The sequence below is a fragment of the Diadema setosum genome, chromosome 20 (assembly GCF_964275005.1).
Source record: "Diadema setosum chromosome 20, eeDiaSeto1, whole genome shotgun sequence".
NCBI classification, from domain to species: domain Eukaryota; kingdom Metazoa; phylum Echinodermata; class Echinoidea; order Diadematoida; family Diadematidae; genus Diadema; species Diadema setosum.
Window position 1 is genome coordinate 12,170,374 of NC_092704.1, and position 10,445 is coordinate 12,180,818.

Genomic DNA, 10,445 nt, shown 5'->3' on the forward strand with positions numbered 1-10,445 from the left:
CCAACCGGAATCACACACAATAGGATGTCATGCAGTGGTCTATTGTATAGCTTCTTTTCAGCACCACCAATGTCAATAGCACTGCCAAAGTGGACTCTACCCAGGAATGTCACTTATTGCGGCTCTTGATTATTGTAAAGCACATCCACCAAGCAGCTCCGGTTTTAGTTTTTCTAGTGGACCGTTTAAGTTACTCGGAATGACGTTCACTACAACTTTAAATGATATGTTGGAGTTGAATTATATACCTAAGAAAGAAAACTATTTGAGATTTTGAAAATTTGGTCGAGAAGACATTTAACCCCGATCGGGAAAATTGTTATATTACATTTTTTGGCTCTTTCCCAATTAATTTTTGTGTTTTCGGTATTACCTTCTCCACCAGCACAGTTTATAAAAGAAATAGAACAAACAGTATTTTCTTTTATCTGGAATGATAAACCAGATAAAATTTGCCGGCGCACAATAATTGGAGATTATTTTCAGGGAGGTTTAAAGATGTTTCATTTTCCATCTGTAATTTCTGGACTTAAAATCACCTGGGTGAAAAGATTATTAAGTGATCAAAATAGAGGAAAATGGAAATGTCTTTTTTTAATATTATTTAGATGATTTAGGGGGCAATATGATTTGAAATGGTAATATGGCCGGAACAGAAAAGAAAATCAATTTGATTCAAAGCAGTTTTATACGTGAAATTCTTAAGGCTTGGTGTGAGTATGCCTCTTCCCCTAATCTATCCGTAGAACAAGTGAAAAACCAGGTAATCTCGTTTAATTCATCAATTCGCATAAATAATGAGATTGTATTCAAGAAAACAATGTTTCAAGGGGGCATATTAAAGATTAAAAAAATATTGAGTGATGATGGTTCATCTTTTTAAGTTTTGAACAATTTCGGGCAAAACACGGTGTTTGTTGTAATTTCTTAGAGTATTTTTCAGTTATTCATGCAATCCCCTTAGAGTGGAAAAAATATATTGAAAAGAAATAAGCAAATGATAATGAAATAACGAAGCAACAAGAAGACACGATATATAATTTGTTCAAAAGAATTAAGATATGTCTGTCACAATGCGACCAGTTTACCCCCCCCCCTTCTCCTCTCATTTGCACTAGGATCATGCATGCTCACATCTTAGCTTTATTTTGAACACATTAGCTAGGGATTATTATAAGGAATAGGATAAGGCACCAGTCTGTCTAGCGGGTCAATAACACATAGCCCAGGGTTTTAGCATAGTTCAGACAGGTGGGTTTAATTGGGTAGGATGCAAAATCCTTTGTGTTTGTGTATGGAAGTGAGTATGAGAGAGCCCAGTTATGAGAGAGAGGGTGTGAGAGTAGACAGAAGATACCAAGAGCTCCTTGCAGAAGGATGAAGAGCTGAGGAACTGCAACCCAGGCTCCTATGTGTGTGTAGCTATAGGGAATTGGGAAGGCACTGAGGCTGAGGCACGCCCTATAATTTGCAAGGTGGTTTTAGCATGGCTGGCAAAACCACAGATTTGCAGGCAGCGTGACTTCTGGCAGCACAGGCCAGGAGGAGCCCATTTCAGCGCAACTTTTGGCAGCACAGGCCAGGAGAAGCCCCCAACTTCCCCCAGCTCGACTCACCCCTTTCATGAACTGTAAGTAGTTATATTAATTGCATTTTGTTAAGTATTTTTGTATTTCCAACTGAAAGTGGAGGAAAATTCTAATTGCCTGCATTATTTGAGTGAAAGTAATTTTCTGCTTCTGAAAAGTCTGAAGAATTGTAATATCCAGCGAGCAGAAGTGTAATCAATTTTCATATAATAATGTTCCAAGTTTTGTATAGAAACTGAATTCCAAGAAGGAAGATATTTATAATGTAAAGAAGATAACTGTTGTAATATGAGAAAGATGTGCGTTGCTTATTGCATCCCAATTATTGATAAGGTTTTGTTTTAATTTATATCAAGGCAGAAGAAACGCACATTATGGTGAGCTACCACCATTAATTTTGTTTACACGTAATTACTTGATGTTCTGAGAGGTATTATTATTACCGTCCGCAGTAATTTCGAGTTGCATATATGTATCATTTCTGAGTGAGAATAATAACAGGAAGAGGCGGTTTGAATGTGAGGAAATTATTGTTTTAACCGAGTAATTATATGTTGGCTTATGAAGTTGCAGTATATAGAAGTCATAATTATGTATGATTGAGATGGTGATCCGTTGTAATAGATAAGTGTGTAATTGAACTGATTATATATACAGGTATAAACCTTTGGTTGATAAGATGAATGTGGCAGACACATGGCAGAGGGAAGTTTAAAGGTATGAAAGCTAGAATTACCCCTTAATTGCTTAACCCGATATTTTAATTATTTCAGGGATGAGCTGGGCTTATGACAAAGCTTATGACAAAGCTCACGACAAAGCTCACGACAAACGTCCAGCCCGCATCGCTATAATTATAACGCGACATCCTGCACTCATCAATCCCGAGCTGCTATTCAGCACGCAGCATCCCGGCACTCGGCATCACGCCACTCGCCAAACACTCGTCATTATTCGGCATCTGTCGGCGTCGTTCGTTACTGGTCAGGTCTCGGAGCTCCGCCTTCGGACCCACTCACCGTCCTCGTCCTCCAGGGTGATGCACCTGCCCGTCGTCCGCTTTCCCGCGTGTAAGACCCTTGGACACCCCAACTTTGTGAACTTCACGCGAGTGAACTGAAGGACTCGGTGGCTCGACCCGCACACCCCCCCCCCCCCTTTTCCAGGTGCTATTTAACCATTTAAACTCCATGATTGTGTGTATGTCTGCCACAATGTGATTTGGTAGGATAGTAATTTTTGCAGCATTACTGTTCGTTTATGTAACCCTTTGAATTGTTCATTTTTTGTACGACTTGATTTTTATTTCATTTTGACGAGCCGGAAAGCAACGAGCTTCGTCAATAATAAACAATTTATTTCACGGAATACATTTGTGCAACGCCGCTTTTCTTCGGAGTTCATAATCTATACCATTATACCACTGTAACAGGACTTAATCTATCGTCAGCCAGACTACTCAGAGCCAAGAGCTGACAATGTCGATATATACATCGAACGTTATGTGATTGAATATTTAAACCACCTAAATCAGAAAGGATATGGGAAGAAGTATTTAACCAAAACTTAGATTGGACTTAAATATACAATGTTCCTTATACATCTACTTTGAATCAAAGACATCATTAGTTTCAGTATAAAATTCTGCAAAGAAATATTGGTGTTAACAAATTACGTTTTGCAATTGGACTATCTGACACACACCTCTGTACGTTTTGTTCGAGCTCCATAGAAACAACTGCACATTTGTTTTGGGAATGTGATGTTACCCGAAAGTTTATTGCTCAAATACAGGAAATTATGTTACGGAATCAAACTCAAATTACTAGCAGTGCTTTTGTTCTTGGTTCTACAGAAAACTAAAAATGTTACAACGTGGTTTATTTACACGCAAACTACTTTATATTTTCTTTAAGAAATAAAAGGAAATCGTTACATTTTAGCCAATTTTGTCAATTTTAAAGCAAGCGAAGAAAGTAGACGAATATATGTCTGAGAAAACTAAAGGTTTTATATCTAATATAAATTGGAATCGCATTTACATTATTTAGTTGTTTCGCAGTTGCCTGTCAAATTTGGATCATTTGTCTTTATGTATTGTATGTGACATTTATTATGTACCTGAATGTTTATATGAATAAAATTTCTTTTATGGAAAAAAAAAAGGAATGTCACTTATTCAATACAGCACATGGAATGGTATGAGCTTTAACCAACGCATATTAGCTGCTTTTACTTATGGAAAACTGAAGACCTTGGGAATACACAAGAGGCGCAATGGACACAGGGGCCGCCGTGGTGGTAAGAAGAAGCAGATTATTGAGAGTGAAACCAAAGCTATGAAGAGTTCAACTCTTCTTGTAGTTGTGCATGCTCTCTTTACTCTTGGTCTGATTAACTGTCAATCAGCATGTAATAAATCTGATTGAATTAAGGATCATCTGATAGACCATGATATTGATGTTCTGACATTGACTGAAACTTGGTTCAAGTCTGGCGAGCCTCGGAGTACGGAGAGAGTAACTCCTTCTGGATACAGACTGCTACATGTCCCTCGGAAGTATCGCAGGTGTAGAGGCGTAGGTCTCTTGTACAAATCAAGTCTGTGCTCGAAATCAACCGAAATCATTTGAGTTTATGGAAACTGATCTGTCACATGGTACTGCAAAGATTAAGGTAATTGTGGTCTACCGTCCACCACCATCACGCAAGAACAGTTGTACGTTTACTGGGTTCATCCAAGAGTTCTCAGTTTAGTTAGATAAGCATTCCTTGCTCACTGGGAAATTGTTCATTCTTGGTGACCTTAATGTCCACTGGGAAAACCAACATTCCGGTGACACTAAAGCTTTCCAGAGACTTCTCCTAGATCATAATCTGCATAGCAGATTGTGGATGAACCTACTCGCGAGTCAGGACTTATTTTAGATCTGGTCATCACCCATATTGACGCGGAAGGCATAAATTCAGTGCGTATCCAGGACTCGTTATCAGATCACAGCTCTGTCCACTGTCTCCTTCAACTCGAGAAACCTTAGCCTGTGAAGAAGAAGATCACCTACCGTAAGTTGAACACTATTGATTTCACTAAGCTTAGGTTTGACCTGAAACATTCCAGTCTGTTTTCTAACATCTGTGACGCTGTGAATGACTCAGTTCATCAGTATTATGTGGTTCTGAGGGAATTGTTGGACAAACATGCTCCTGAAAAGACGTGTGTAGTTGTGCAACAGCCGGCTGTCCCCTGGGACAATGAGATTATCGCTAATGATTACAACCTCTATGAGCCGATGCAATCTGCTTATACGAGACACCACAGCGTAGAGACAGCTCTTCCGAAAAAAGGTGATGACATCTTTCGAGCAGTCGACAACAAGAAAGCAGCCATGGTACTTCTCTTGGATCTATGAGCTGCATTTGACACAATTGATCACAAAGTCCTCATCCACAGGCTACAACAGGATTTCAAAGATGGTGTCACTGCCCTTGAATGGTTCAGATCTCATCTCCATTGCCAAAGTCAGTCTGTGGACATCAATGGAACTGTGTCAGAGGAGGCCTTCCTGGCCTGTGGCATTCCACAAGGTTCAGTCCTCCGACCTTTACTCCTTACACTGTACACTCCCCCCCCCCCCCCTTGGGAACATAGCACGCCAACATGGTTTGAAACCCCACTTCTATGCAGATGACACTCAACTTTATGTGACATTCGATCCAGGAGTGGCAGTTGAAGAAACCGCAGCAGCTACGAGGATGACCGAATGCCTGGCAGATATCCGACAATGAATGGTGAAGAACTTCATGAAACTCAATGACGACAAGACTGAATGCCTCATCATTTCTTCTCCACCAATGAGAAACAAAACTGTCTCCATGGAGTTTCAGGGCGGCGGTGTGTCTGTCTCTCCTGCAGATAGCGTCCGTAACCTTGGGGTCTACTTTGACCAGTCTATGAGGATGGATAGGCATGTCTCGCAGGTATGCCAGACTGCTTACTTCCAACTTCGTAGCATCGCAGCTATTAGACCTCTGCTTACAAGGACGGCAGCAGAAAGCATCATCCATTTACTCATAACATCAAGACTGTTTTTTTTTTCTTTCTGTATCAGTATTCTAGCTGGCCTTCCATCTGCAACCTTGAACAGACTTCAAGCACTACAGAATGCTGCAGCACGCTTGCTCACCGGGCTGAGGAAGTATGATCACATCACCCCTGTCCTGGCTGAGCTGCATTGGGCTTCCCATCAAGAACAGAATTGATTTCAAGATTTTACTGCTCACTTTTAAGGCCATTCATGGTCTGGCCCCATGCGATACCTGTCCTCCCTAATCGAGCAACGGTAGCCTCGCCCTGGCCTTCGTTCATCTGGCCTTACTCTCCAGGTGCCCATCACACATCTCAAGGGATACGGAGACCGGGCATTTTCCTCTATTGCTCCTCGCCTATGGAACTCCCTCCCATCTTTTCTCCGTGAAATTGACAAACTGGATCACTTCAAAGCCTCTTTCAAAACTCACATTTTTCACCAGGCATTCAATTGCTAACTGTCTTGGAGGAATCTGCGCCTTTGAATGTTTCTATTTAACAGATGTATGGCGCTATACAAATGATGTTCATCATCATCATCATCATCAAAAAAGAGATGGGCCATGTAGAATCTATGTGTCAAATACACTTGCGAACTCACACACACATTGTACACACATACACATAAAGATAACTATAACACACATACACTCAGATACACACACACACATACACAAACACACAGAGGATATACAACAATATTTGTCCTGGAATACAAGATAAAGGAGAAAAAATAATATCTTGCCAACACTTTACCATCGTGCTTGAAGGAATTGTCGTCAAAGGTGATGAAGGAGGAAAGGCCATAGGCCCAGCACGATCCTGTTGGAAACAGTTCCGGAGAAAAAGGAGGAAAACAAAATTACAATTGTTATGAACATCTAAACGAAGGTCGCAATGATATTTCAAAGTAGGCTGCTTATACGTGTCATCATCACTTGAAATTGACATTTTCGTCACATCATCACATCGGTTTTCTACCCAGGGCAATCCACTGCAACAGGGGGGGGGGGGGGAAGGGCCCTTCACTTTTTTTTTTGCATAATACATAGGAATACATAGGGTCTAACCACTTGAGCCCCCCCCCCCCTACTTTTTTCCTCTGAAGTGGCACTAGAGAAAAGAGGTTAACCCTCTCTTTTTTCTTTTGCTCGTAAGCCGATTAACACTGGAAGTTACACGAGAAAATTGCAGTGAAGGCCTTTTTTTAAATAATTTGCTTGTCAGTTGATGAAACCCCAAAAGTGGCACCAGAAATATAAACTGGGTCCCGCTCTCTTAAAAACGCATCGTCGGACCTGCTAGCTACTTGATCGCTGCTAAAAAATTCCAGCTATACTGGGACGAATAGATTTATTGGAAGACGAAATTGAAGGGGGATCTTACCTTCGTCGACTGTGGAGGCGCATTCCCAGGATGATCCAGCTCGGCAAATGCTTTGAATGAAAATTATCATGATACACGATTGGTGACAAACAACTGTTCTTTTTATCTACTTTTTATAACATTAATCCTCAGTACTAAGGAGAGTATATCGATGTAGATTTTGATTCATCCAGGTAGTATGCTAAAAGCGTGTAAATTAAATCTGTTCGACTGAACTTACTTCCGCAAAATTCCTCGACGTGCGGACAATACAGGCAGTAACATCGCCCATTCACCCTCCACAGGTGAATGCTCGCCAGCCAGACAGAGCTGAAGAAGTGACTCGGACGAGTCACGAAATTGTTCTCTCTGTGATGTTCACAAGTCCAGTCGAACAGATTTAATTTACACGCTTTTAGCATATTACCTGGATGAATCAAAATCTACATCGATACATTGAAAATCATTTCGGCAAGGATTGCCAATCGCTTGTGCGAGATTATGAAAAGACGTTGAGGAAAGTAGCCAACTATCGCAACCATCTTCGGTTTAATCTACGCTGTCTACATTCGGACACCATACCGCGCAGCCTATGGATTAGACCGCCAGTGAAAGGATTTCGCGCCAAAGCACAACGCAGACTTCTCAACGAGAGGGTCAGACAAACTAACTTCACAATCGACATTTTACGGAACAAGTTAGAGGATATACGCCAGCAGTTACATACACAATTACCAGCTGACGTTTTCGAGAGAGTGTCGAAGTTCATACAAAATGTGCAGCTTTGCAACATGACCGCTCGAAAGCTCGCCAACAACGCAAGTACACCCGACTTCTAACTCAGAAAGGCGGTGTGCAACGCTCAGCAGATACCGACACAAACTGGAGGAACCGTAAGTTAAACCGTGATTCCCATTCTCAAACAGACGTGTGGGTGAAAAATTTATCAGATAAACAGCTCAACAAATCAGAAATTTCAGTGTTAGCTCGGGGCTTAAATTTTGCTGTCTCTCCCGACTCCGTGCCATACGTAGACTACATAACTGCAACAGAATTGGCCATTAGGTCTAACAAGGTCGACCAGACTACAGCCGAGGAAGTGAGAGCTAAGGTAACGGCTTGTCTTTCTAGTGCCAAACCTCCAACATCCAATATATCCAAAGAAGAAAAGAAGGCCCTACATCAACTTTCAAAGGATAAGGATATTGTCATATTACCAGTAGACAAAGGCAGATATACCGTGGTTTTGAACAAGGATGAATATACTAAGAAAGTAAACAGCCTGTTGAGCGACAACAACACCTATGAACGGCTCAAACGAGATCCGTCAGCAGCCTTCATAAAAGCGTACACTTGAATGTCTACAACAACTAGGAAAGGGTGGTTACATCGACAAACCACTGTACTATAGTCTCTACCCTGGAGACGACATCCCAGCCTTCTATGGACTCCCAAAGATCCATAAGGCGGATACACCCCTCAGACCCATCGTCAGCAGTATCAACAGAGTCACTTACAACATCACCAAACAACTAACATCCATCTTGAGCCCGTTAGTTGGTTTGTCGGAACATCAACATCCAGAACTCAAGGGACCTCATCGAGAAAGTGCGGGACATTAAGGTTGAGGAGAATGAGACCATTGCCTCCTTTGATGTGTCTGCACTGTTCACGAGTGTACCTCCCGACAAAGCCATTGAAGTAATAAGGGAATGCCAAAGAAGTGACAGAAGTCTACAGCAAAGGACCAAACTGAGCCCTGATCAAATTTGCCAGCTGTTAGAATTGTGTTTATCCACAACATATTTTGTGTGCAACGGTGCTTTCTTCAAACAGAAGCATGGCTGTGCAATGGGCTCACCCATATCTCCAGTTCTGGCCAACCTGTACATGGAGCACTTTGAGACATCAACTCTAGACTCATTTAGTGGAACAGGTCCCTCTCACTGGTACAGGTACGTTGACGATACTTGGGTCAAGATACAGTCTGCTGAACTGGACAGTTTCTTTCAGCACATAAACAGCTGTGACCCGTTCATCAAATTCACCGTGGAGAACATCAAGGACAACAACCTCCCCTTCCTGGACTGCTTGATAACGGTCAACAAGGACGGCACGTTGTGTTCGTCCGTTTACCGCAAACCTACACACACAGACAAGTACTTGTTGTTTGACTCGCACCACCCACTTATCCACAACCTTTGAGTTGTAAGAACTCTCTTTCACAGAGCATCCTACCTCCCTTCTTCTGAAGAAACGAAGAAAAAGGAACACCAACACCTGCGCACGGTCCTGAATAACTGCGGATACAGGAACTGGAGCATTGAGAAAGCCCTTCACCCCCGCAAACGTGACGTCAGAGAGAGGGCTTCCAGTAGCACAACCCAGCAACGAGGTAAAGGAGTGTCGGTCCCATACTGCCAAGGACTGTCGGAGAAAATCCAACGGATTTTTAGCTCCTACCGGATTCCCGTGTACTTCAAACCTGCCAACACTCTTTGACAGAGACTGGTACATCCCAAAGACAAAATCCCGAAAACAAACGGAGCAATGTAATGTATAGGATACAGTGCCAAGGAAAGGACTGTAAAGACAATTACATTGGTGAAACCAAACAGCCTCTCCACAAACATCTCTATCAACATCGCAGATCCGGATCAGCTGGGAACAAGTCGGCTGTGTTCACCCACCTGAAGAACACGGGGCACCACTTTGAGGACAAAGAGGTCGACATCACCGACAAGGAGACCAGATGGTTTGAAAGAGGAGTCCGTGAAGTTGTGTATGTGAATGCAGAAAATCCTTCTCTCAACAGGGGAGGGGGACTCCGACACAACCTTTCACCAACATACAAGTCGGTGATCCGCAAAATTCCTCGACGTGCGGATAATAAAGGCAGTAACATCGCCCATTCACCCTCCACGGGTGAATGCTCGCCAGCCAGACAGAGCTGAAGAAGTGACTCGGACGAGTCACGAAACTGTTCTCTCTGTGATTTTCACAAGTAAGTCCAGTCGAACAGATTTAATTTACACGCTTTTACTAAGGAGAGTAATTGAGGAAATGATGAAATCCACGTTTTATTTTATTCATTTCATTATAGTTATACAAAAACATTATTACAGTATAACATTTACATATACGTGTTCATACAAATTCAACGCAACATTACGAGATAAAGGAAAATACTACGAACATATGACAAGCGAAAATACAATTATAGACTGTGAATTTTATAACTGTACAAAAACAAAGTTGTTGGAAATGGATCTGTATCAATCTCAGATGTAGCGAATGGTAAAACCTGGTTGCAGCGAATTGATATCCAAGGATTACTAAAAAAATCCTTTATTTGTCACAGTGATTCCATACCCACTTCCGATGTAAATGTATTATCAAAGGTA